Source organism: Haliotis cracherodii, unplaced genomic scaffold, assembly GCF_022045235.1.
Source record: "Haliotis cracherodii isolate W230 unplaced genomic scaffold, xgHalCrac1.p SCAF_8, whole genome shotgun sequence".
NCBI classification, from domain to species: Eukaryota; Metazoa; Mollusca; class Gastropoda; order Lepetellida; family Haliotidae; genus Haliotis; species Haliotis cracherodii.
This window is the reverse complement of record NW_027266341.1, coordinates 20,330,738-20,357,683: the sequence shown is the minus strand read 5'-3', so window position 1 is coordinate 20,357,683 and position 26,946 is coordinate 20,330,738. Positions and strand designations below refer to the sequence as shown.

Here is a 26,946-nt window from a genome sequence, read left to right as displayed (position 1 = left end):
ACCTTGAGTTTTTGCATCCATAGTCTATTGATGGAGCAGTTGGTTAATACAATATGGGTTCTGCGGGAATTTTGCGTTCGTGTTGGTGATGTCGACATCTTGTGAAGGATTAGGGAAACAAACTTGTGACATTTAATTGGATCCCAACTGGGTCAGCTATAGGCTGTTTCAGATACCAGACGATGTGGACACATTAACATCAGCTTAACATAACATACACTTAACATGCTGATGAAATAAGAACAAATATGGACATTGCCGGAGCATATTTATTGTCTGGTGTTGTGTGTTATTAGCGGGAAGTTATGTTATTTAGACTGTTTAATTGTGTAATTGTCATTGAATGTATCTCGAAAAAAAGCCATGTTGTACTTGGTCGAATGTCGGCCTGTCGCACATGTTGACGTTATTTGTCATTCGATTTCCTTAAGTAAAAGATTCATTTCACAGTACCCGTGAAGATCCAGGGTAGAATAGGTCTTCAGCAACCCATGCTTGCCGTAAAAGGCGACTATGCTTGTCGTAAGAGGCGACTAACGGGATCGGGTGGTCAAGTTCGCTGACGTGTTTGGTTCATGTCTTCGTATCCCAATTGCGTAGATCGATGCTCATGATCTCAATCACTGGATTGTCTGGTCCAGACTCGATTATATACAGACCGCCGTCATATAGCTGGAATATTGCTGAGTGCGGCTTAAAACAACAAACAAAACAATTAGTAGCTGTCATACAAAACCAATGACTTCTTTGATTTGTTCTTTTTTAGCAATTAGGAATATTATAACACTTAATAGTAAGCTCATCATTAACTGTGATCTATTTCTTTCAATATTTTTTTTTCTGCAAACCCATTCACGAGGTGACGTGTAGTGAGTTCTGTTCGTTCTAAAACTTCGTTCTATGACAAGGTTTCTAATTCTTTCATTCTTATAATGGTCGTTCTTGATGTCCCCACATGTATATGGCTATGGGTATGGGTCATGTTGTCTAATCAAAGGACATCGTAAATCGCTGTTCACAGTAGCGACCCTTATCGGACCAGGATCCGCTGATCGCGTTTTGAATCCCAGATTCGTCATGTCTCTAATCCTTCGCTTGTCAGTACCATACCCATGCTAGGTAGTTGTATTAAAGGTTATACGTTGGCTTTCCTTCCACATTTACATACCACGCTGTGATATAACTGACATAATGTTCAACGCGGCGTAAAACAACATACATTAAGTGGCTGCGTTATTGCCATAAGTGACATGACATACACTTGGTTTGTTGGAATAGTGCTGAGAGCGGCGTTAAACAACAAACAAACAAACTTGGTATGTTGATTATGGATAATATAATACTTATTTTACATTCGTCTTTTATCATTATAGCGCCATGTAATGTGTTTAGCCGGTTTAAGACCTTTACGGCCCTCTGTTTATAAGAAATGAAAGAGATGTATTCCCGAGAAGATGGTTACTGTTACGTTGGTTTCGGTCATTAGGCCACACTTTCTGTTTCTGTTGGAATATTTTACAATCTGAACGTGTCTCTTTGTGTCCGCTTCTCCCTGAACAACGCGTTTTCAATTTTCTTTATCGAACGGGGCCGGTGGGGTAGTCTAGTGGTGAAAACGTTCGCTCGTCACGCCGATAAACGCCCGGGTTCGATTCCCCACATGGGTACAATGTGTGAAGCCCATTTCTAGTGTCCCCGCCGTGATTTTGCTGGAAAATTGCTTAAAGCGGTGTAAAACCACACTCACTCACTCTTTATCAAACGTATTCTAAACATCCACTATTTGTGGCCTGCATGGACTAATTCGTGTTGAAATTGCTTTTAATGATCTTTGATGGCATTTCTATTTAAGACGAGTTCCGGGAACGCGAGTTAAAGCGTAACATAAAGAACAGTGTGTATAATGTCCCGTCTGACTTGTAAATGAAGTACATACAACGATACCAGTTTTTCCGGTTTTGCTACAGTTCGGTGGACGAGCGACACTTGGGAATGATCACGTCCTTATTTCCCTGTCAAGGCGTTATAGCCTGTACCAAACACAGGGAATATTGTATACAGTAAACTACGTTTATATCGAACACGCTTATAACGAACTAACGGATATAGCGAACTTGTTTGTCCCGACTATTTGCTGTAGTAATGCTGTATATATGCTTATAACGAACTACGGTTATAACGAACTAGAATTAGTGGTCCCTTTGAGTTCGTTATATCCGTAGTTTACTGTACTTCACTTCTCGGGATATGTCAATTATACGCACTTGGAAAACATTCATCAACACTTCTCCGCATGGTCAAAATGACAAGACCCCACACAAGGCGTCAGCACGGAAAACCCCATGTCTTGGCCTAGCGGGAGAACGCATCATGCAGCTACTCGTTGTTTGAACTTGATCTCTGTCGACGATTCCAGTTTCCCATGCTTCTGATACAGGGTCCAAGAAGATGTTTATCGTGGCTAAATATCAATGACATTTTTACGTTTTGGCCCCGAGAACACAAACTTAAACAGAGAGAATCTGGAGACGTGATGTACCTTTTCGATCAGCTGACTGGGCCAATGAGCACACACATAATTACTCAACATGTCCAGGGTTCGTTATGAGATGCACCTGTCTAGCAGCTCGGGGAATGAGACATTGGCTTGTGTGGTCAACAGTGGAGGTTAGGTTAAGAGAACGGTGAAGGTCTATAACAGGAATCGAGACATGTCACGTTTGTTCGTTTAAACTCGCCAATTTAGTTACAGAGCCATGCAATTTTGAACAGCTATAAGGATTATTTTACGGCGCTTTGCTCATTATTTCAGGTAAAGCAACAAACAGATTGTGGCTAAATAACTGCCACCATTCAAAGAATGCATTAATCAACAACATGTACTAAAATGCACGTGAACCTGATAGGATGAGAAAAAGATCCAAACAGCTGACATTCATTGTTTTGCGAACAAACCCTCACACGTCAAGGCGATAAGAGTTAGATCCCTTGACATGCACAAGCTGCTGTTCGTAGCCCACTCAGATCGACCTGAATCGTATGGCGATCTCGGTCGCCACGAGGAGGTTCCATATTGAAATTTATTATATTCAACCTTGTTATTTTGATCTAAACGTCAAAGAAGTATCTGTTTTTATCCCCCAAATGAAAGTGAATTACTTATTTCAGCTATGCATACATTAACGACATATGTACCAGCTCTGGGCAGATGTCTATCTGGCCGTGAAATATAATAATTACCCCTCGAGAGCAGCCCTAGTATTCTGTGTATTGAAGAATAAGCAGATATCATGTGAGTGTAATGGTTTGGTTTGTTTGTTTGTTTGTTGTTTAACGCTGCACTCGGCAATATTCCAGCTATATGACGGCGGTCTGTAAACAATCGAGTCTGGACCAGACTATCCAGAGAACAATATCATGAGCATCGATGACATGCTTCAACCAAGTCAGCGAGCCTGACCATCCGATCCCGTTACTCGTCTCTTACAATAAGCACAGTCGCCTTTTACGGCAAGCATGGGTTGCTGAAGACCTAGTCTAACCCGGATCTTCACGGGGGGAGGCAAGCATGGGTTGCTGAAGACCTAGTCTACCCTGGATCTTCACGGGTCTGTGAGTGTAATTACAAGCCAACAATATAAGATCTACTAACCGAGTTAATGTATACGAAAGCCTACTACTGCCCCGTTGGTAGCATACGTTTATTTTTTAAATCGAAATTTAAAGTAAATTATCAAAATCATGATAACATTATGGAAATAACGAGAAGTAATTCGGAATTTCGAAAAAACTAATAATTGAAATAATGAGAAAATTATAGAAAAAAAGAAACAAATCGAAATTTCAACTCGAGCAAATTAGATAACGAGAAAATAATCAGCTTTACAAAAATTTAATTGAAATAAGGAGAAAGTTCTCGAAATTATGCCACCAAAGTGGCACCATTAGTCTTTCGTAAATGTAGGGCTTTCATATGGTTCTCCTCGAAAAGAAGCTTTTTTGAGAACAGTTAAATTGTATGATTATGCCAAACCTGGTTCCTCGCTTCACACAATAATATCTCTAGTACCCCATGCAGGTTGTACGAGGGGACTAAATTTGGATGGGGGGGGGGGGGGGGGGGGAGGGATAAGCTGATTCAGAATTTAACAACATATAGAGTTAATACATACACAATATTATCTAACTTCAAAATCATATCGTCTAAGGCGCCGCGATTCGCTGTGCAGAGTTGCGTCCCTTGGACAAGCCAGAAACCTATGATTGTGGGTTCGAATCCCGGTTCGCCCCAATTATGTTTCTGGGTTTGTCAGCACTATACCCTTGCTCGTGGGTTTCACCGAAGTGGTAAACGTCTGAGACCTGCATCACTTCGGGCTTTCCTCCCACATTAAGCTGACACGCCTTGATGTGACTGGAATACTGTCAAAAGCGGCGTTAAACCCCACTCACTCACTAAATTTGGGATTGGATGGCTTCTGATTATGGTTTGTTCTTGGGTTGGTGACGGGCGGTGGGGTAGCCTGGTGGTTCAAGTGTTCACTGGTCACGCCGAAGCACCGGGTTCGATTGAACACATGGGTACAAAGCTCCCGAGGTCATGTTGCTGGAAAATTGCTAAATTCGGCGTACAAGTATACTCACTCATTTGGATTGATGACCAACAAGGGGACACGTTTGGCCAAGTTGTCATAGGTGCCGCAATCCGCTGTGCAGAGTTGCCTCCCTTGGGCATGCCAGAAACCGATGATCGTGTGTTCGAATCCCGGTTCGCCCCGAATATGTTTCGAGTTTTGTCAGACCATACCCGTGCTCGTTGGTTTCACCACAGTGGTGAACGTCAAAGACCTGCATCTCTTGGGGCTTTCCTCCCACAAAAATGTTGATACGCCGTGATATAACTAATATATATATATATATATATATATATATATATATATATATATATATATATATATATATATATATATATATATATATATGATTCTGAGGCTATTTTAACAAATAGTACGCTTATAATTTCCACAGCAAATGAAATGTGTTCAGGTTGGCAAAAGAAATAACCTACATCACAGCCCTTACCATGGATTACAGATAGGGACAAATCAACATGAAGCCCTTGGCGCTGTCCGATTTTTTTTATTGACGTATAATTTTAGTTTTAATAGATTTGTTTATCACGAAGCGGTCCTCTGTACATGTTAATAACCTAAATAGACGCCTGACAATCCAATTATATTTCGCAAGCTTTTGATCGTGCACGAATCCGTTGACACTTATAACATGGCTTCCTGTCTCCAAAATGAGCACTGCAAGTGCCATACGTCAGCTATACTCGGTGTCGCTATGTATAGCAGCAATTAAGACCCGATATACACCTACGATGACTACTTCTTCCGAGTGCATGCTCCTATTCCAATCATGCATATATATTTAATTGTCAGGTGTCTTGTTAAAACGCACCGTTTAGTTTTATAACACATGTGTCCCTTTTGACTTCAATATAACATTTAGCTGACACGGTGTATATCGCTTATGTGTGCCGAGTCCAAATCACCCGCTAACGCAGTTATTTTAAAAGACAAGCTGGAACAGCGTTTGATTTTTAACAAGTCATTAGTACAGTAAGTACTTGTGCGTGAGTGAGTGAGTTGGGTATAACGCCGCTTTTAACAGTATTCCAGTTATATCACGGCGTGTCAGCTTAATGTGGGAGGAATGCCCGAAGTGATGCAGGTCTCAGACGTTTACCACTTCGGTGAAACCCACGAGCACGGGTATGGTGCTGACTAACCTAGAAACATAATTGGGGCGAACCGGGATTCGAACCCACAATCATAGGTTTCTGGCTTGTCCAAGGGACGCAACTCTGCACAGCGAATCGCGGCGCCTTAGACAACTGGACCACCCGTGCCCCCAGTACGTACTTGTGGCTTAATGATACAAATACAATGGAACCTCGTTTGTAGGGAAAACCCTACAATCCGGACGATTGTTTACTTTTACATCTGTAGGTTGATTCATGATTCGTTAATCCGGTCACTTGTAAATGTATACGATTTCACCGGGAAGGGACCCGCCCAGATAAACGGGGTTCGCTGTAGGCTAGATATGGTCCTGAATAAAAAAAAGGAACAAAGATTTACCTTCTGCAAAATTTACCTTTATAGACCGTGTCAGCCTGTTATCAAGGTCGTATATCTTATTTGCATTTAGGAGTTATAGTAGGAAGTAATGAAGACACGACTAACTTATGGATTTCAACTTTCTCATCCCCTCTGTACGTGTCTGGAAAGTACAAGTACCTTTTCTAAACACATGTCTTATCCAGAGATCATTATCATTTTCCACGGATCTTTTAAGTCTTTATTGATTGATTGGTTTGTTGTTTAACGCTGCACTCAGCAATATTCAAGCTATATGACGGCGGTCTGTAAATAATCGAGTCGTGACCAGACAATCCAGTGACTGATATCATGAGCATCGATCAACGTAATTGGGATCGATGACATGCATCAACCAAGTCACCGAGCCTGACCACCCGATCCCGTTAGGCGCCTTTTACAAGCATGGGTTGCTGAAGACCTATTCTACCCCGGAATCTTCACGGGTCTCTTCAGTGGGTATGCTATTGAAAGCAATGTCCCTATAATGGATCGTTTCTTCAGAATCCTTGCAATTTTATTTTGTAAAGATTTTTTTAAAGATTATACGAGCGGTACTAGTGGGGCTGTTTTTACACACGGATACCTAAGCGAGTCAAGATTTATACCCTTATACAGTGGGTTACTTTCGTCATCACATCACGTGGTATTGTCACGTGATGTCATCTAAGGTCATAACCCGAGAAGGTTGTTTACGATGACACCTGCATGTTTTTATTTGGAATTCAGCCGAGTGTGTCCACTCTAATCCCAGACTGAATAACACAGTAGTAATATTTGTCACCTCCGTCGTAAAGGTGTCATTAGCGCCTTGTCAACAGACAGTTGTCCTCCAATGACCGTAAACACCCAAATCCCCTGATTGTATACAGTGAGCGTTTATTACTTCATCGCCAAGACAATGCATGTGTAGCGTCTTCGTGGTCATATCTGGGTTGAGGTTAAAACGTAGCGAGGGAATGAACGTTGCGAGACGCCGCAGTTATCAATGTTCATAGCTACAGCGGCTGAACGTCTCGTGGTCTGTCCGTAAAATGGATGGTCGATGGTTCGATCTTCGGCCGTGTTATACATAAAGACGTTAAAGGAAGGTACTTGTTGTTTCCCTGCCTTTCGCTCCGCATAAAGGTGCTAAAACAAGTACTGGTCGGCTCGGAGTCAGTATACTGTGTCTGAGTGGGGTATTCATGTTAAACTGCGGCATTATATCTCAGTGTGCTTGCACTATAAATCGGCATCGGTCCGGACTAGTACAAGCACACACACACACACACACACACACGTCGCTATATAAGTGCAATAATCTTGGACACGACTCTAAACCCCATTTCATCTCATCTAAGTGGGATATTCATGTTAAACTGCTGCACACTATCTTAGTGCGCATTAGTCCGGGTAATTACAATCAGCCACACACTCACGTACATGCACGTGTAAGTGTATTAATCTTGAACGTAACATTAAAACTCATCACCTCGTCTTGCCTCGTCTCGCCTATAATGGCGGCTTGGAAATATACGAGTTTACAGGAAACAATGACTGATAGCATGAGCAGCGATATATTGTGTATTGCCTCATTAAATAACGCCCAGAGCAAGCGGATGCTGCTGTTTTTAAAGGGGAGTTGCCTTTTGTTGTTCGACAGCTCTGTAATCGTGTGAAACATATGCCATCATATAGTGTTTTTATACATTTACGTTTAGCTATAGCGATCGCCTATTATGTTTAAAGGCCGAAAGTCCATGTAATTCTATTTCCGGAAGTGCTTACGTGATAATTCAGTCGACCTAATTAAGGACCATGCACAATATGATCTAACTCAGTTCTTGTAAAAAACAGTTGCAAAATCTATAGTTAAAACATGTGAAACAGTTTCGATTAATTTCTGTTTAAGTTCCATATATGTTTACGTTTTTGGAAAAATGAACACAAAAATTTCCTATGTATTTGCTTTGTGAAAAGATATGTTACAACAAACGGGACGCCCTGGGTCGCATGCCAATTACAAGATAAACGTGTGTTTTTTTTCTGTTTTGTAGGTGTGAGAAATCGTTTAACTAAATAAAATAATAATTAAGTAAATAATAAGCATAATCCTCCCCAATCACTTTGTTGGATTATTTGTGAATTTCAAACTTATTTTATTTATGCAGCAACCATTGTACTAAATGCACATTGATTCTTATCGACATTGTCACTGGTGACTGACCTTTTACATCCTCACCGTTGTCTGACTGCTGCCACGTCGCCATCCTCTCTCCCACCATGTCATCGAAGCCAGCGCGGTGGCACGTTCACACTGTTCCTCAGTCATGGCTGGTAGAGTTAGAAACCTTGCTTGTACCCTGACTACCATGTACGCATAAATATGCGCCTCCCACTGCTGCACAGGTGTGCCTTGCGTTTATGGGGCGGACAGTTTATGTCGCCTCCAGTGGTCAGATTGTTCCGTGATCGGTCGACGCTCTGTGACCGTTAAGTCACCAGGGAAACATACTGTGATAATTCCCATGGGACGGACAAAACACGAAGGGGTACATATATTGTAATTATTCTACATAGGATAAATGGCATTAAATGTAGGTAGAGGAAAAGATTAATGGTGCCTTTGGAATGACTTTGTGTTCAGGGGTCGAAGAGGGGACAGTCCTCAAAAAAGCTTTGATGTAGACTTTGAACAGAAAACATGTTCATATAGCCATATATGTAAATATAGAAATGCTCACTTGATAACATTCAGGTTTAGGCTTATGTTCTTTCATTCAATAGTTAGGTGCTGTTATTGAAAATAGAAGATTAAGCTTAATCATTAGAGTCGCACTGTATTTTAACCTCACCACTGGCACTTTTAATTTGGATATGATGACATGCATCGACCAAGTCAGCGAGCCTAACCACCCGACCCCGTTAGTTGCCTGTTACAAGCATGGCTTTCCGAGTCCCCACTCACCCTCCACTTACCTCTATTTCGACCTTCACCTCTCACTCTTACACTTACCTCTATTTCGACCTTCACCTCTCACTCTTACACTTACCTCTATTACGACCTTCACCTCTCACTCTACACCGACGTCTATTTCGACCTTCACCTCTCACTCTACATTTACCTCTATTTCGACCTCCACCTCTCCCTCTTACACTTACGTCTATTTCGACCTTCACCTCTCACTCTTACACTTACCTCTATTTCGAACTTAACCCCTCACTCTTACACTTACCTCTATTTCGACCTTCACCTCTCACTCTACACCGACGTCTATTTCGACCTTCACCTCTCACTCTACATTTACCTCTATTTCGACTTCCACCTCTCCCTCTTACACTTACGTCTATTTCGACCTTCACCTCTCTATATACTTACCTCTATTTCGACCTGCACCTGTCACTCTATACTTACGTCTATTTCGACCTTCACCTCTCTATATACTTACCTCTATTTCGACCTGCACTTGTCACTCTATACTTACGTCTATTTCGACCTTCACCTCTCTATATACTTACCTCTATTTCGACCTGCCCCTGTCACTCTATACTTACGTCTATTTCGACCTTCACCTCTCACCCTACACTTACCTCGATTTCGACCTTCATCTCTCACATTTCCGCTTCGTAGCGACATTACGCCTACGTTTAAACATATTGCCCTTTTAATCCATGATTACCACGATTAGCCTAATTTTATTTGAGTACCTGATCGTATTTTAGAGATAAGCTGAAATCGTATGTTTGAAACTGCAGTAGGTGTTTCTTGTTTAACGCAGCGCTCGGCGGTATTCTATTTAGATGACGGCGGTGAGAACCACACAAACCAGTGATTTATATTACGAGCTGCATCCTACACCGTCAGGGTCACCGACCTTGCCCACCCGATCCAATCTTGTAGACTCTGACGACAGTTTTCCTTTTAATTCATAATTTATTTTGTTCACGTCCACGTGGATATCCGGGTTAAAATTGATCTTCAGCAAGCTATTCTTGTCATTGAAGGTAACTAATGGCATAGGGTGGTTAGGCTCGCTCATTTGATTGATGCATGTCACTGTATCCCAATTGCGTAGTTTGATGCTTATGATCCAGACTTGATTAATTTCAGACCGCCCTCGGGCAGCTTAAATATTGGTGTTGTGGCGTTACACAACAAACATTTGTTGACGCCTTGATGTACTTGGAAATATGTACAAAGCGGCGTTAGACTCACCTCAGCCTATAAATGTTCGAGTATTGACCAGATAAACCAGTGACTGGGCGCATGAGCATCGACCCACGCCATCGAGGCACGGTGAAATGCAATTAACCACCGAGTCTGGTCTGCGGGTCACTGGTACTGGAGTCTGGTCTCCGGGTCACTGGTACTAGAGTCTGGTCTCCGGGTCACTGGTACTGGAGTCTGGTCTCCGGGTCACTAGTACTCGGGGTCTGGTCTCCGGGTCACTGGTACTGAGGGTCTGGTCTCCGGGTCACTGGTACTGGGGGTCTGGTCTGCGGGTCACTGGTACTTGGGGTCTGGTCTCCGGGTCACTGGTACTGGAGTCTGGTCTCCGGGTCACTGGTACTGGAGTCTGGTCTCCGGGTCACTGGTACTGGAGTCTGGTCTCCGGGTCACTGGTACTGGAGTCTGGTCTCCGGGTCACGGGTACTGGGGGTCTGGTCTCCGGGTCACTGGTACTGGAGTCTTGTCTCCGGGTCACTGGTACTGGAGTCTGGTCTCCGGGTCACTGGTACTGGGGGTCTGGTCTCCGGGTCACTGTTACTGGGGGTCTGGTCTCCGGGTCACTGGTACTGGGGGTCTGGTCTCCGGGTCACTACTACTAGTGTCTTGTCTCCGGGCAACAGGTACTGGAAGCCTAATCCTCCCCGAAACCCAAACGGGTCAAAAACAACAAAATAAATATTAAAACATGTTCAGTAGAAAATCACATGACGTTTTGTTTCCATGCTTTATTTCAAGATTGAATACGAATTTGAAAAATTCCTGTTATGTTTTTATCGTGAGGGGGCATATGAAGTAGTTCATGGCCCATCCATCAGCCATTAATCGCAACAACACGAATGACTCCACACAGTCTCTTATTGTTATGTACTGCCGTATATATTGGTCCTGTCGTAAAACCCTCTTCGCTAAAACGTTCATACCACACCGAAGACAGCCCGAGAGGAGATCAATCCACGTAGTTCTATCATTAGATTTTTCATTTACTCGGGTCAAATTACGAGCTCTCGGACCTTCATAAACGTCTTCCCTCCTTTGATGTGTTAATGGTTGTACTGCAGCAACTCTGGTTGAACATCCACGTAACGAGGAACGTATGCCCCCTCTCAAACTCTTCAGGGGGTAAAGTGTCCTGAAGTGGAACTATTAAACTTCAAAAAACGAAACTAGGCTTCGTGGCATCCTATTTGTATATATAGACAAGTACACCTGTACCTGTCACCATCCGCTCATATGAATGAACCAGGGTCATCAAGGTCACTGTTAAATCGGACCCTTGAAGATCCGGGTTAGAACAGGTCATCAGCAACCCATGCTTGCCATAAAAGGCGACTATGCTTGTCGTAAGAGGCGACTAACGGGCTCACTGACTTGGTGGTGCATGTCATCGTATCCCAATTGCCTGTGTCGATGCTCATGATGTCAATCACTGGATTGCCTGGTCCAGATTCGATTATTTTTCAGACTCCGTCATTTAGCTAGAGTATTGCTGATTACGGCGTTAATCAACAAACAAACAAAGCACTATTCAATCGGTACATCTTAGTAAGAATGCCAATGGAATATTATTGTTTTAAGGTAATAATCGAGCCGTACTCAAAGACTTGAAGACCCAAAGTAGCACATTACTTAAATAATTCATTACTCACGTCTCAATCACAAAACAATCAATTAAAACATACGTTTTCGATGTTGTTCAGTGTTTTGAAAACACAAAATATGTATCTCCATTCTAACATGACAGAATTAAACGCGATCTCTTTGGTGGTACAGCTGCCGCCAAATCGGCTCTTTCAGTCAGAGGTGTTATTGTGGTGTCAAATCTCTGAGTAACCAATCAGAATCGAGTATTGTCCAAATTCATGGTAAAATTTAGTAATCGTTGTATGGTGCACTATGTTTTTACATTTCACAAAGTCGACACTGAAGCTGTTTGTGATCTGGACCTTGATAGCAACCCTTAGGTTTGATACCTGTATCTCTTTCTTTATCGCATTTGAATCGCATTTCGTTTTTATATGTAATCGCGTAATTCGCATTTCGTTTCCAAGGTAATCCTAGTTTTGTATTTTGTTCCTTATCTGAGGAAACTCGTATTGGTGATTTATCGGCGCTGTGTCCGGTAAGGTCAGCATGTTCAGCAGCTAGAGAAAAGGTCTTGGTCTGTGAGCCAGCATGCCATCCTAATCCAGTAAATAAAGTCACTTAAGTGATATTTCTACAACAGCGGCCTTTTACAGAATTGCAAGCTAAGAAACTACTGTTGTGGTATTTTCAATGCAACTCGAAGCAAACACAGTGAGCGTTGTGGGCGGCCGTTAATTCTGTTCTTTCCGAAGGAAAAGTGCTCACAGCATTTGGTGTGACATATTGTTTCTCGAGTAGGAGTATATCTGCACGACTGTTAAATAAAGAAAGAAATGTTACGTGCGTATTATCTGTTTGTCTTTAAAACTTACCTATTTTTCAGACTTGCTTTCTATTATATTTAGTTTTACATTTGACGCAGGGGGTTTGAGGGGGGCCCAAGTACGCCCAATGCTTGTCGTAAAGTGGAACTCTGCTGGTCGTGCAGTTGATGTTGTGTTGTATTTTTGTTATTTAACGCCGCACTCAGCAATACTCCAGCTATATGAGTCTGTCTGTCAATAACCAGACATTTCATGATGTCAGTGATCATGAAGGACAAGGCAGAAAAAACCCTCTAACCTTACTGTTCATCTATAGTTATGATACCACTTGTCATATTAAGTATATGGTGAATATAAACCGCGAATGTCAGTGTTGCACGAAGACTTACATCAGTTGCTATCATATCTGCGGCGTTTGGTGTTTCCGGTAATTTTTATTGTTTGTTTTTAACGCCGCACTCAGTATTTATCCCAGCTATATGACAGCGGTCTGTACATATTCTAGTCTGGACCAGACAATCCATTGATTGACATCATGAGCAACGATCTACGCAGTTGGGATACGATGACATGTATTAACCAAGTCCGCGAACCTGACCACCCGATCCCGTTAGTCGCCTCTTACGACACGCATGGGTTTGCGGAAAGCCTACTAGTAGTATTCTGATTGTCTCATCCAGACTCAATCATTTACAGACCGCCGTCATTCAGCTGTAATAGTCTGGCTTCAAACAACAGTCAAATTAAACATTCTCAAGGTTATTTAGTATCCGTTTTGAAACAAATTGTCGGGGCCCATGGAGTCTGGCGAACTTCGATAAATCAAGTGTTGACTTGCCTGCAGGTTTTCTTTTAAAGACTAAAGACAAATGGTTAAAAACTTTCATACTATCGATCAAGTTGTTGCCGTGTATAAATGTACCACCAACATCACTCGTTTATGATAAATCATTTCAAACATTTACTGATCTGAGAAGCTCAGAACAAATGGGCGTGGGCTTGTTTGTATGACAGTTCAGAGAATACGTCTTCCCATGATTGATGATGGATGAACATTTCTAGGAGGAATGAATGTTGTTTAACGCCACAGCAGCTCATTTCCAGCTGTATCAGGCGCCCTGTAAGTAATCGGGTCTGACTAGACAAACCGATGGTTGATACTATGAACAACATCCCACGCATCGGGATACGATGACAAGCAATTAGTCATGTCACCGAGTTTGACCATTCAATCCAGCTCTGGGGGCGGTCGGGTAGCCTAGTGGTTAAAGCGTTCGCTCGTCACGCCGAAGACCCAGGTTCGATTCCCGACATGGGTATAATGTGTGAAGCCCATTTGTGGTGTCCCCCGCCGTGATATTGCTGGAATATTGCTAAAAGCGGCGTAAAACCATACTCACTCACTCATTCCAGCTCTGTCGACTCTTACGACATGCATAGCTCACTGGGGACTCCCAAATTCCCTCGGGGACTGGGAGATGTTAGTTAGAAGATCTATTATCTCCAGTGATGAAATACAGAAACATCTGACATGATGTCATCCTAAATGAAGAGGAAGACGGAAGAGGGGTGGATCGATCCCCGGCCGCGTCAGAACAAAAGTTGTCAGAAGATGGCACTTGTTGTTACCCTGCCTGGCGCTCGGCATTTAGGGGATGTCAGTTGGCTAGCACTTACAAACTGACATTCATCGGCACACACGCACACACACACGCACGCACGCACGCACGCACGCACGCACACACACACACACACACACACACACACGTGCATCTATCTTGAAAGAACACGTTATTTGTTTGCACTCGGCAATATTCCAGCTATATCAAGGCGGTCTGTAAATAATCGAGTCTGGACCAGACATTGACATCATCATCATCGATCCATGCAATTGAGATCGATGACATGCATCAACCAAGTCAAAGAGCCTGACCACCTGATCCCCTTTGTCGCCTCTAACGACAAGCATAGTCGCCTTTTACGGCAAGCAAGCATGGGTTGCTGAAGACCTATTCTACCCCGGATCTTCACGGGTCGAAAGGCGACGTTAAACTCCCATGTCACCTCAACGTCTCAACAGATGAATAAAACATCCAATCAATGTATTGCCCTATGTCAGTAGATCTGTCTACCAACCTGTCTGTATGCTGTATTGATCCAACGCAGTAGGTCACCAGGTACACAGCGTACACTTTAAATTAATATTATATAGCATAGAAAAAAAATTCTGTGATTGGATTTATATGATCTATTCAATACATTGAAAGAAATAACTAAATGTTCCCATGACATGTTGAGTAGTTTTCCAAACAGATAAAACAAGTGTACCATTGAAGTCTAAACGCTTGAGATCGTTTGACCACATTTGACTGAGTATGAACATAGCCTGGGTTCTCACACTTTATCGATCACTGGTTGACCCAGGCTTTGTACTATCGACCACTGGTTGACCCAGGCTTTGTACTATCGACCACTGGTTGACCCAGGTTTTGCACTATCGACCACTGGTTGACAAAGGCTTCGCACTATCGACCACTGGTTGACTCAGGCTTCGCACTATCGACCACTGGTTGACCCAGGCTTTGCACTATCGATCACTGGTTGACCCAGGTTTTGCACTATCGACCACTGGTTGACCCAGGTTTTGCACTATCGACCACTGGTTGACCCAGGCTTTGTACTATCGACCACTGGTTGACCCAGGCTTCGCACTATCGACCACTGGTTGACCCAGGCTTCGCACTATCGACCACTGGTTGACCGAGGCTTTGTACTATCGACCACTGGTTGACCCAGGCTTCGCACTATCGACCACTGGTTGACCAAGGCCTGGCACTATCGACCACTGGTTGACCCAGGCTTTGCACTATCGATCACTGGTTGACCCAGGTTTTGCACTATCGATCACTGGTTGACCCAGGTTTTGCACTATCGACCACTGGTTGACCGAGGCTTTGTACTATCGACCACTGGTTGACCCAGGTTTTGCACTATCGATCACTGGTTGACCCAGGTTTTGCACTATCGACCACTGGTTGACCCAAGCTTGGTCCAGGCATGACCACTCATAGAGTGGTGAAGCTGTAGGAATGATTGCTGAATATTCGACTAATTCGTCATTGAATCTTCCGAAATTCGGGCCCAAATGTTAATCTATCTTTTCCCCAAAAAGATACGATGACAGGACGTATGAGTTGCTTTCAGCAATATGTATTTGCAACCCCACTGTGAAGGACTTCAGAACCATAAGGGTAACCGAACTCGGGTCTTCACCGCGACAGGCGAACACGTTAACCATCCGCCGCTCCATGCGATGAAAGAATGGGCCTACGTGTAGTCATGTATTCACGTATATCACCATTAATTTCATGATGCCAGGTCGCCCTTGTTGTGAGGCACACATATATCTGTCACTCACAGACATGACACAGATGACAGGTCCTTCGTCATTAATCCTAGAATGACTAGATATAGGGTAAGACGTAAGGATAAACACAGAAACGAATTAGATCAAGTCTGTTCCAGCAATTGAGAATTATCAGAACTCGCGTCAACCACCAGCCACTTACGGAGCCGCTAGGTCACGTGACCTGTCACACACTGTGGGTTCGTTTAAAACTCTGAATGTATCGATCGAGAACGAACGCGGCATGCGGTTTACCACATCGGCTCCGCACTGCTACCTGACTTCGTAAAGGCAGGATGCCTATCGTGGGAAGAAGTGGCCTCCGCTTAATGTTTTGAGTTTGACAGACGAGAGTCCGGATTTTTACATGATACGGCAAATGTGAAATTGAGAAACTGTTACCATGGACACACTAGCCTCATTTCTGGACAGTGGGTGATTTTGAGATTTCTAATTTCCAGGATAAAAACTTGTCACGTTCACCTGCAAGTTTCACGTCATACACTAATCAATTATCGGCCAAGACGCTGCGGATGTTTGTGTCAAGAAAGAAGACCCTACATTCAGACTTTCTCGGATTACATTCGGTTCGACTCGTGTGTTCTTTCCACTATGGATTAAACATGTTCACAAATTGATACGGGATTTATCATTGTCATTGACTCAAGCGTATCATTGACTAATCCCAATAACAAATGTATCTTCAGTACCCAGTCGTGTAGTACCGCAGTACCCGGGTATAAAGGGACATGTTCCTGTCCACCGTCCAAGACCGTATGATGATACCCCGGGGGGAGAGTCTGTCCGATTTGGACGCGGACGTTGGGGAGGGGGATTGTGTAAGGAGAACGCGGTCTCTGGAACGTCTTGCCGACGTTGCTTACGACTGCTACCTCTCCCACTCGTGTGTCTATTTTCTACATCACCCCAGCGTGGCCAACTTAGCCAGACTGAGGAAGAAACTCAACTCCGATGACAAACAGTGGGTGGTGGACTTTCTGGACCATCATGGTCTGGAGTTGCTGTTTGAATGTATGGGAGAGCACCTGGGCCATCATGCTAGCTTCTACAATGCCGTCCTCTGTGTCGAGTGCGTGTTATGTGTCAAAGCCTGTATGAACTCTGCTATTGGATTGCAGTGTTTAGTCACAAGTGGACAGTTCGTACCCAAGTTCGCAATAGGTAATGATTGATTTGTTTTTCTCCGGTTATTACGAATTCCTAAAAACCGTTAATGTTATTCCCATGTGAGTGAGTTAAGATTTAACGTCACATCGGCATTATTCCCATGTATTACCACTACCGGGGAATTAGAATTGCGTTCGTTATATCCGAAGTTCGTTATTCCCATGAAAATATACATGTATTACGACTCCCGAGAGAATAGAATTGCGTTCGTTATATCCGAAGTTCGTTATTTCCATGAACATTTACATGTATTACCACTCCCGAGGGATTAGAACTTCATTCGTTATATCCGAAGTAAGCCATTCTCATGAACAGTCATTAACATTGATTACCGAGGGATCAGAATTGTTCGTTTTATCCGAACATTATAATCATGTATTGCATTAAAATATGTGTTAAACATTAACATACACAGATGCACAAGTGGTCCAGTAAACGTTATATAAGGTGCCGCAGTTTACTATGAAGAATTATGTCCCTTAGGTGTGGCAGGATCCTGTGATTGAGGTACCCATAATCACCCTGACTGTAATCATACCCAGGTTAGTGGGTTTTACCAAAGTGGCAAACTGCTAGAACATGTACTACGTACTTTCCTCACACATGAAGCTGACACGCCGTGATGTAACTAACATACTGCCTCAAACGGCATGGAACTCGCTCACTCAGAAACGTATATTTAGGCCTTTACCCCCTTGACGTTATCACCGCATCTCCTTGCTTTCAGTCAGCTTGATGTCTATGTTTTATAATTGGCTGTGTGTACTTGTTCTGGGTAATGAGCTTGAGATTATCAAACAACAATGTTGTCGAATCTCTTTCGATGTGTTTGGAGATGGACTTGATCATACAAAAAAAACATGTTTATTTTATTTTGAGTTTAAGTTGATAAGACCCGTGAAGAGCCGGGGTAGAATAAATCTCAGCAACCCACTCTGGCCGTAAAAGACGACTGCTTGTCGTAAGAGCCAAATAGCGGGATCGGGTGGTCAGGCTCGCTGACTTCGTGTCATCGAATCCCAATTATGTGGATCGATGCTCATGTTGTCAATCACTGGTTCATGGTGTCAAGACACCCGACATATACCTGGAATATTTCTGAGTGCGCGTTTTCATTGTGTTTCAGTGTATATATTCTGCTATTAATTATGATTCCAGTACATGTATGCACATAGCATTTACTACCATACACAATATATCAGTTTACACTTCCCTGGCTGACTCACTGCAGTATTAAACTCCATATCACAACCTCTGTACCAGCCCAGCAGATGGAGAAACTAGCTTCATAATGCAATGCTCCGAGCAGGGTCATTCAACAGTGTCTCACACAATCAGGTCATTCCAACATTTCTCTTAATGCCTATGTTGTCATTATGGTTTGCGAAAATTGCAAGTATTTCTCGGCTTGACATAGGAAACGTTGAAATGAGTGTTGTTTATTACCCGAGGGCTTCTCAAAATCGATATGTCATGTTTAAGTTGATGATAGGACGAAATTGTATATTTTCTTAAACACTACTCATTACTATATGTTGATACGAAAAATACACGAGAAGCTAACTGCCGGTTCTAGATTATTGATTATCCATGGTTTGTTGGTTTGTTTGTTTGTCTGTTGATTCCGTTGATATGACGGCGTCCTGTAAATAATCGAATCTTGATCAGGCAAGCCAGTGATTCATGGTATGACTCGCATAAGGCGCTTGCGACCTTCCATAGTTGCGACCCTTCGGCATGCTACTTGCCTATGATCTTGGGTTCGAATCCCAGATTCGCCCTGGTTATGTTTATGTAGGTGTGTCAGCAATGTCTCAGACCTGTATTCATTCGGGTTTCCTCCAATATCAAGCTGACACTCTGTGCTATATATACTACTCAAAAAATGTTAAGGACCACCCAATTATTTCATGTCACTGCTGTCAATGTGTCATGGCATACCAGATAAACTATAGTAATATGAAAGAATCGGCGGTCCTTAACTTTTGTTGAATAGTATATGTAACTGAAATACTGATAAGTGGTGTTAAACCCAACTCACTCACTCACTCACTCACTCACTCACTCATAGCGCTGTGATTATTTCCTTATTTTATCGTGAATTTGTGGAACGACATCCTCATAAGTATAATATGAAGTGCGGCTGGTGTTTAATAGTGTTTAAGGGTAGAATGTTGTTGACTAGCTTAATGGCAGTGCTGTTTTGAAAAGAATGGTTGTGTGTGCTAGAAGAGAAGTGTTCGATTATCGAGATGTGTTTCACTGTAGGATGGTGTTTGGTGGCGGAGAAATGTTTGTTGTTAGGATTCACAGCGTGCAGTGATAGGGTGGTATTTGGCGTAGCATGGCTTAAGGTATGAAGGTTGTTTGAGATGTTTCATGGAAGGAAGTTGTTTGATGTTAAGCGTTGGATTTGTTATGAGAATGTTATTTGACGTTCGGGGATGTTTGAAGGCAAGTAGGTGCTTGATGGTGGGTATGAACATGTACAACGGTAGTTAGGTGCTTCATGGTATGTGTGTGTTTTGGGGGAGGGTTGTTATATAAGTGGTTCCGCATGGTAGTGGCGGTATTATCTCGAAGGTCAGAAACCCATGCTTGCCCTAAAAGGCGACTAACGGGATCGGTTGGTCAGGCTCGCTGACTTGGTTCATGCATGTTATCGTATCCAAATTGCATAGAACGATGCCCATGATGTCAAACACTGGCCGTCTGGTCCAGACTTGAGTATTTAAAGACATCCGTCATATAGCTGGAATATTGCTGAGTGTGGTGTTAAACAACAAAAGAACGAACAAATTCCATGTCATCGTATCCCTATTGCGTGGATCGATGCTCATGTTGTCAATCACTGGATTGTCTGGTCCAGACTCATTATTTACAGACCGCCGTTATATAGCTGGAATAGTGCTGTGTGCGGCGTTAAACAACTATTGTTGTCTCGAAGGTAACCATATGAATGCTTACAGAATCATGGTTCGTGATGAATCGTATGACGGTTTACACATAAAGACAAGAAACTGGGTGAAATGGTTTCTTTAAGATAGACATGATGTTAATATGAACCGAGTTACAGACCGCCGTTATAAAGCTGAAATATAGAGCGGCGTTGAACAATAAACTAATTAAAAAACATGAAGAACTTTCAGTGTACTATAGTACCATATACTGGAGTAAAGCCAATTGAATAAGATAAACACCTTTTTTCTATATCCTGGAATTTAGAGGCGGAAGTTGTCAACACTATCACCATCACCATCACCATCACCATCACCACTCGGCCGCCCCACCCACCCAACAACCTTTAACCCCCTCCCAAAATTTCACACGATAAAAAGCGAAGCTCATTAACAACAGTGTAGTGTGGAGGTGGTCAACCGGAGGACGTTGTACCGATATGTTGACACCCCCAACGATTCTCACGACCCCGAAACACTCCAGTTCTTCGCTGTCTCACGTTCAGAGGGGGGAATCATCAACGGACACGGAGCTTTATTTGAGGAACTGACCCATGTCCAAACGGGGCTTGAGCTTCGGGGGAGATGAACAATCAAAGTACACAGCTGAAACATTGACCCCGATAGTAGCCCAAGGTGTTAGAAAGGACACAGCGTTATTAACGTCATCAGGTCTGGTGACAAATAAGCTGATGTTTTTAAAAATATCAATTCACACTTGTGTCAATGCACCTGCTACAATGACTCATTAATATTTATTTCGTCATATTTGTATTAGGTATGTTATAAAGGATTAAAATATATGCAGCGGAATGTCGCATACATATACAACGTCAGCAAGAGCTAGGAATAGATTTTATGATTAATATTCTTTATTCCCCCATCAGTCCTAAATGCAGCCTTGCGGGCAATTGCCGTTGTAGGCGTTTATGTATGTGTGTATTTAAAAGCATGTTACAGCGTACATATTTCGGGTTAGAATAGGTCACCAGCAACCCATGCTGGTGGTAAGAGACGGACCAATTGATCTGGTGGTCAGGTTCGGTGACTTGGTTGATAGCGTGTCCTTGTAACCATACGGCGTGGATCGTTGCTCACAATATCAATCACTGGATTGTCTAATCCAGACTCGATGATTCAGGCCGCCGTCATATATCCAGAATATTGCGGCGTTAGGCAAACAATCAAACATTGTGTCATCGTACGTTCACGTATTCGTTGAGCCGGACGTTTACAGTGGAAAACGCAGATTCTTGATTTCACTGCTATGTTACATGGGGCACAGTCGCACCCCCATTTATTTATTAGTCTTAAGGTTATGTGTTATCGGTGTCACATTTATAGGAATATTGAAAAAACACCATAAGTTCACAGAAACAAGCATGAATCTACTCTTGTTGTCTCTGCCGCTCTCTTTTTACAGATGTGAGTACCCTTTTATAGTCTCATTAAAAGTTCCTGAGTCATTTGCTATTGTTATCCACCCCGAGACAGCCGCGAATTCCCCCGAGAACACGACTGTGAAAAGTCTTTTTATTGTCCACCCCACCATCGACACCGTCTAAATTTGCCCACGAAGTACTTCAGCCATCTGGCGTTAGAGTGTATGGAACCCCGTGAGGGCCATATTAATCAAACAGCTGCATTACGGAAACGTTTGACACAAGACAAACAAAGAATTTAATTATCAGCATCACATACAAAAATATATACTGCTCAAAAGAAGTTAAGGGTTATTTTTTAGGCATGAGAGATTTATTATTGTATCATGAAAGACTAAGATGATCTTTCATGCCAAGCTATTTTTGAGTATTATATTAGATGAAAGTATTGCTGGTGAAGTTCAGACATGGTTATGGATATCAGATCTGTCGTAGATTTATGATATAATTTCACAACTGCATCCGAATATAGCGTGTCACAGAAACATTACTCACAGTGCCGTTGGCATCACATCTCGGAACTGTTAGCTGTGTGGGTGGTCTGCAGTTCATTAATCAGGCCGACCTGTCATCCCAGTCGTAATGTATTTCTCATGATCTTGTACGCTCTAACATATGAGGTAGGGACTTTGGTGTCTCAGTCGTCTCAATTCGCTGTGTGGAATTGCCTCCCTTAGGCGTCCCAGGATGCTAAGTGCTTGGTTTCGAATGTAGATTCTACCTGATTATGATCATGGTTGTTTTGTAATGAAGTCACCATTAATAACATCTTTGATGTTGTTTGTTTGTTGTTTAACGCTGCACTAGTGGACAAATCTTTTGTCCAAATACTAGATGTAAACCTCTGAATTTCTCCGGCAGTAGCGTCTAGTATTAAGAGAATTACACAGAAACTGATAAAAAAATTGGTGCTGATCGAAACTAGATCGTGCTCTCGATTGCCACAAATGACCTTTTCAGAAGCAAGCGCATCGTACAGTGTGTAGCATTTCAACATAAAGGTTGCATGCACCTCACTGGTGTGGACATGTAGGTGAACAACCAGAGCAGATTCCTGACAATGCATTCACATTGCGAAATAAATATATTTCGAGCATTTAGCGTAAACTGCCGGGCAAAAGAAAGTATACATCCATGTTTGATGGTGGCTAAACATGAAACGCAACAAGGAATGGTTATTCCATGATGGTATATTTCTTACGGGTGTGTGTTTGTTGTTTAACGCCGCCCTCAGCAACATTCCAGCTATGTGACGGTGGTCTGTAAATAATCGAATCTGGACCAGATAATCCAGTGATTGACAGCATGATCAGACACATCAGATATCAATTTGCAAATGTGTTACAACGTTCACTCGCGCAAATGGGTTCGAATCCCGGTTCGCCCCGAGTTTGTTTCTAGGTTTGTCAGCACCATACCCGTGCTCGTGGGTTTCACCGAAGTGGTAAACGACTGAGACCTGCGTCACTTCGGACTTTCCTCCCACATACAGCTGACACGCCGCGATATAACTGGAATAATGTTAAAAGCGGCATTAACGCTCACTCACTCACTCACTCACTCACTCACTCACTCACTCACTCACTTAAGCAAGCGGCTGTTGATAAATACATAAACAAACGTATGTTGGTGTAAACATGAAGCCGCTTGGTAATAACGCTGAAATCGACCAGCGACATGCCGCCATTGTATGAGTTTTATATTGTTCCAAGGGCCTATAACATCACTCACTCACTCACTCACTCACTCACTCATAAATCTTGCCTTATGATAACATTTTCAAAGATCATGGCCGTTGCCATGTTGCAATGATTAATGTGTTAATATGACAACTCCACTTGTGTTCACCGCGCAGTGAACAGCACATTGAGAGTTTTAACTCTATGTCGCCCCACCGGACCGCCGGACATATCTAATAACTCCTTCACTTTGTCGTTCCCGACACAAAGTTAACACTGCATGTATATCTCGTGACCTGGTCATATATGAAAACTGTAGCATTGAAACGTTATTACATTGCTGCGTGTCGGAATATAATTATTTTATTTATAGTCCAATTAAGGACATTTCATAGAATAGTTTTGGTCCAAATATGGATTTTTATTCTTAGATATGAATTTCAATATTCATCTCTTTGATCACGAACCTTACTTCAACGATAATTTTTATTTAAATGTTTTATGTAGTCGATAGTCTATTTTTTCACAAATCGATATGTTTTTATAAGCACCGCTTATTGACCTTTTGCGATCCCAAATGTTCGACCACATCGAACAACTCAACGCCGATGACAGCAAGTCTGAGTTCGATGAACGAGACCTCATAAAACCCCACTCACTTCTTGTAATCCTACCTGCTACAGCGCTGAGTGGGACCTTGAGTCAGGCATCGTATGTCACGTTGTTATTTCACGACTGCCCTCGATATGTGGACAGTGATTCGTGATAAAGTTAAACACTCGTGTTCTTATTAAAAAATACAAAATATAAAAGCATCGGAGTGTCTCAGGTTTTAAATCGAGAGGCTGCATATTGCACAACAGCGGTTGTCAAAGACAAAATGACGTTCTTGATTTTTCTGACAAACTTCCATTAATACATATTTTTTATTTTCGTGGAAATAAAACAAGAAACAAAGGTATCTGTTATCGATGCAGTGGATACATCATTCCTCATGATTTAATTAATAAGCATGTGACTTTGTGAAACACGTGGCGCACGTTCGCCGAGACAGCGTGACGAAGGTGTAGAGTTGCTGTGTGGGAGTTGCGATGCATAGCTAAAGAGCGCTTGTCTGAGCATGGCCAGGTAGTTCATTAGCATATTTGAAAGTAACGTTTCGTTTGCACTAAATTATTCAGCAATGCTCTGAAGGTATTGTCAAAGAGGATAAAAACTGTGTTTGTGTGTTTTCTCAAGGGGAAGAATGGCACAGTGACACTTATTAGTAATTTGTTTTGACAACAGGAAGCTATTCATGTTGTTGTATATGTTAGTGTTGTGATACCCATGACGTTATGTGTTTTGTTGTTGTGCATATGTAAATATTTACGTTCTTCTCGTAGAATAGCTACAGTGTTTTGACGATAACAATTGTTTCAAACTATAAAACATATATGTCGCAATACCTGTGGATTTCAATATAGAGAATGATTTCACTTGATAATTATATTTCCAATTTTTTTTAAAGTTACATTTAGCCCTTGCGTGGATGGGGTAGATTGTGTGGGGGGTGGGGGAAGTCCGGCGGGTGTGTATTTCGCTGTACAATGATACAGTGTTGTGTATATATACCAAACTATACCTATATAAGAGTTAGTGGTAATGCCCTCTAGCCTAATAGAGGTGATACGGGGTTTAACGCCGCGTTCAAGATGTTTGCACTTACAATGATGGTTTTAAAGTGCCAGATGCAATATATAACCATGGATACCTCATTCAGACACAGATACTGACTCCGAGCCGACTAGTCCTTGGTATGACGTGGCCGGTGATCGAACCTCCGACTACTGCACTCTGTAGACGCTGTATTCTCTGCACTACGGAGGTAGTCCTACTACATTGAGCGTTGTGGCGAAAATAGTCATTGTTATCATATGAACTAAAACTGAGCAATGACTTGGGTGGTTCACCTGACACAACGACTCTCCCCGTGACTGACTCAGTTACAGATTTAACGAGCGCTTCAAGCGGTTCCTGATTTCGCACCCTCTGATAGAACTCCGCTTACCTTGTGTTTCAGAGGCAGCCAAGTACAAAAACATGATGTGCACAAACAGAAACTCCATTTATAATATCGCGGAAATAAAACAGCTTCTTAACAGCCGGGCAAATGACAGTATACACTTAAAAATACAAAACGTTACTAGGCTGAAAACAGTCCACGAAACACTGCAAACTCCCAAAGTCCAAAACACACCTATTACACCCGTAAGAGTCCGTGAAGATTCTGGGTTAGAACTGGTCTTCCGCAACCCATGAATGTCGTGAGAGGCGACTAACGGGATCGGGTGGTCAGGCTCGGTTGGTGCATTGTCATTGTGTCAACTTGGTTGATGCATGTCATGGTATCCCAGTTGCGTACATCGATGCTCACGATATCAATTACTGGATTATCTGGTCCAGATTCGAATATTTAAAGACCGACGTCATACAGCTGGAATATTGCTGAGGGCGGCGTTAAACAACAAACAAACAAACACCCGTAAGAAATAAATCATCATGGAATAACCATTCCTTGTTGCGTTTCATGTTTAGCCACCATCAAACATGGATGTATACTTTCTTTTGCCCGGCAGTTTACGCTAAATGTCGAAATATATTTATTTCGCAATGTGAATGCATTGTCAGGAACCTGCTCTGGTTGTTCACCTACATGTCCACACCAGTGAGGTGCATGCAACCTTTATGTTGAAATGCTACACACTGTACGATGCGCTTGCTTCTGAAAAGGTCATTTGTGGCAATTGAGAGCACGATCTAGTTTCGATCAGCACCAATTTTTTATCAGTTTCTTTGGGATTCTCTTTATACTAGACGCTATTGCCGGTGATATTCAGAGGTTTACATCTGTATTTGTATTTGGACAAAGGACTGTCTACTAGACAAAACTCTATCTATCTCGTTGTCTGAGGGGCAGTAAAATCAATATTTCATTATCAGTAAGAGCATCGCAGTTACAAGCAGTTGGCAGACACCGCTTAATATCACTTCCTCTTAGTTTGGGGTAGGTTGGGTAGCGAAGTGGTTAAAGCGTTCGCTCGTCACGCAGAAGGTCTGGGTTCGATTCCCCACATGGGTAAAATGTGTGAAGCCCATTTCTGGTGTCATCCGTTCTGATATTGCTGGAATATTGCTAAAAGCGGCGTAAAACCGTACTCACTTCTCTTAGTTTGGGCAGTTTGTCTGCTGTGTTAGATAACTTTCCGGTTTCAAAATGCAAATGCCATTGTGATTGCTGTTTGTACCTTAAGACACGTCAATTTTGAAATCGTAACTTTACACTGCCTATTATCTCGGTAGTGTGAGCATTAAAGAGGTGACACATACACCGAGCCACCCGTGTCCCTGATGGTTTACAGTTGTTCCATCCGACAATTATATATCTCAGTGCGAAATTCCTGGTTAGAATAGGTCTCCAGCATCCATGCTTGTCGTTAGAGGCGACCA

The 26,946-nt window shown here is 42.5% G+C and overlaps 1 protein-coding gene across 6 annotated transcripts in view; it reads left to right on the top strand.

Annotated features, from left to right (window-relative positions):
* LOC139449351 (inverted formin-2-like) overlaps positions 1–26,946 on the top strand; it is a 134,554-nt gene that overhangs the window by 81,659 nt on the left and 25,949 nt on the right. The window lies entirely within an intron of this gene.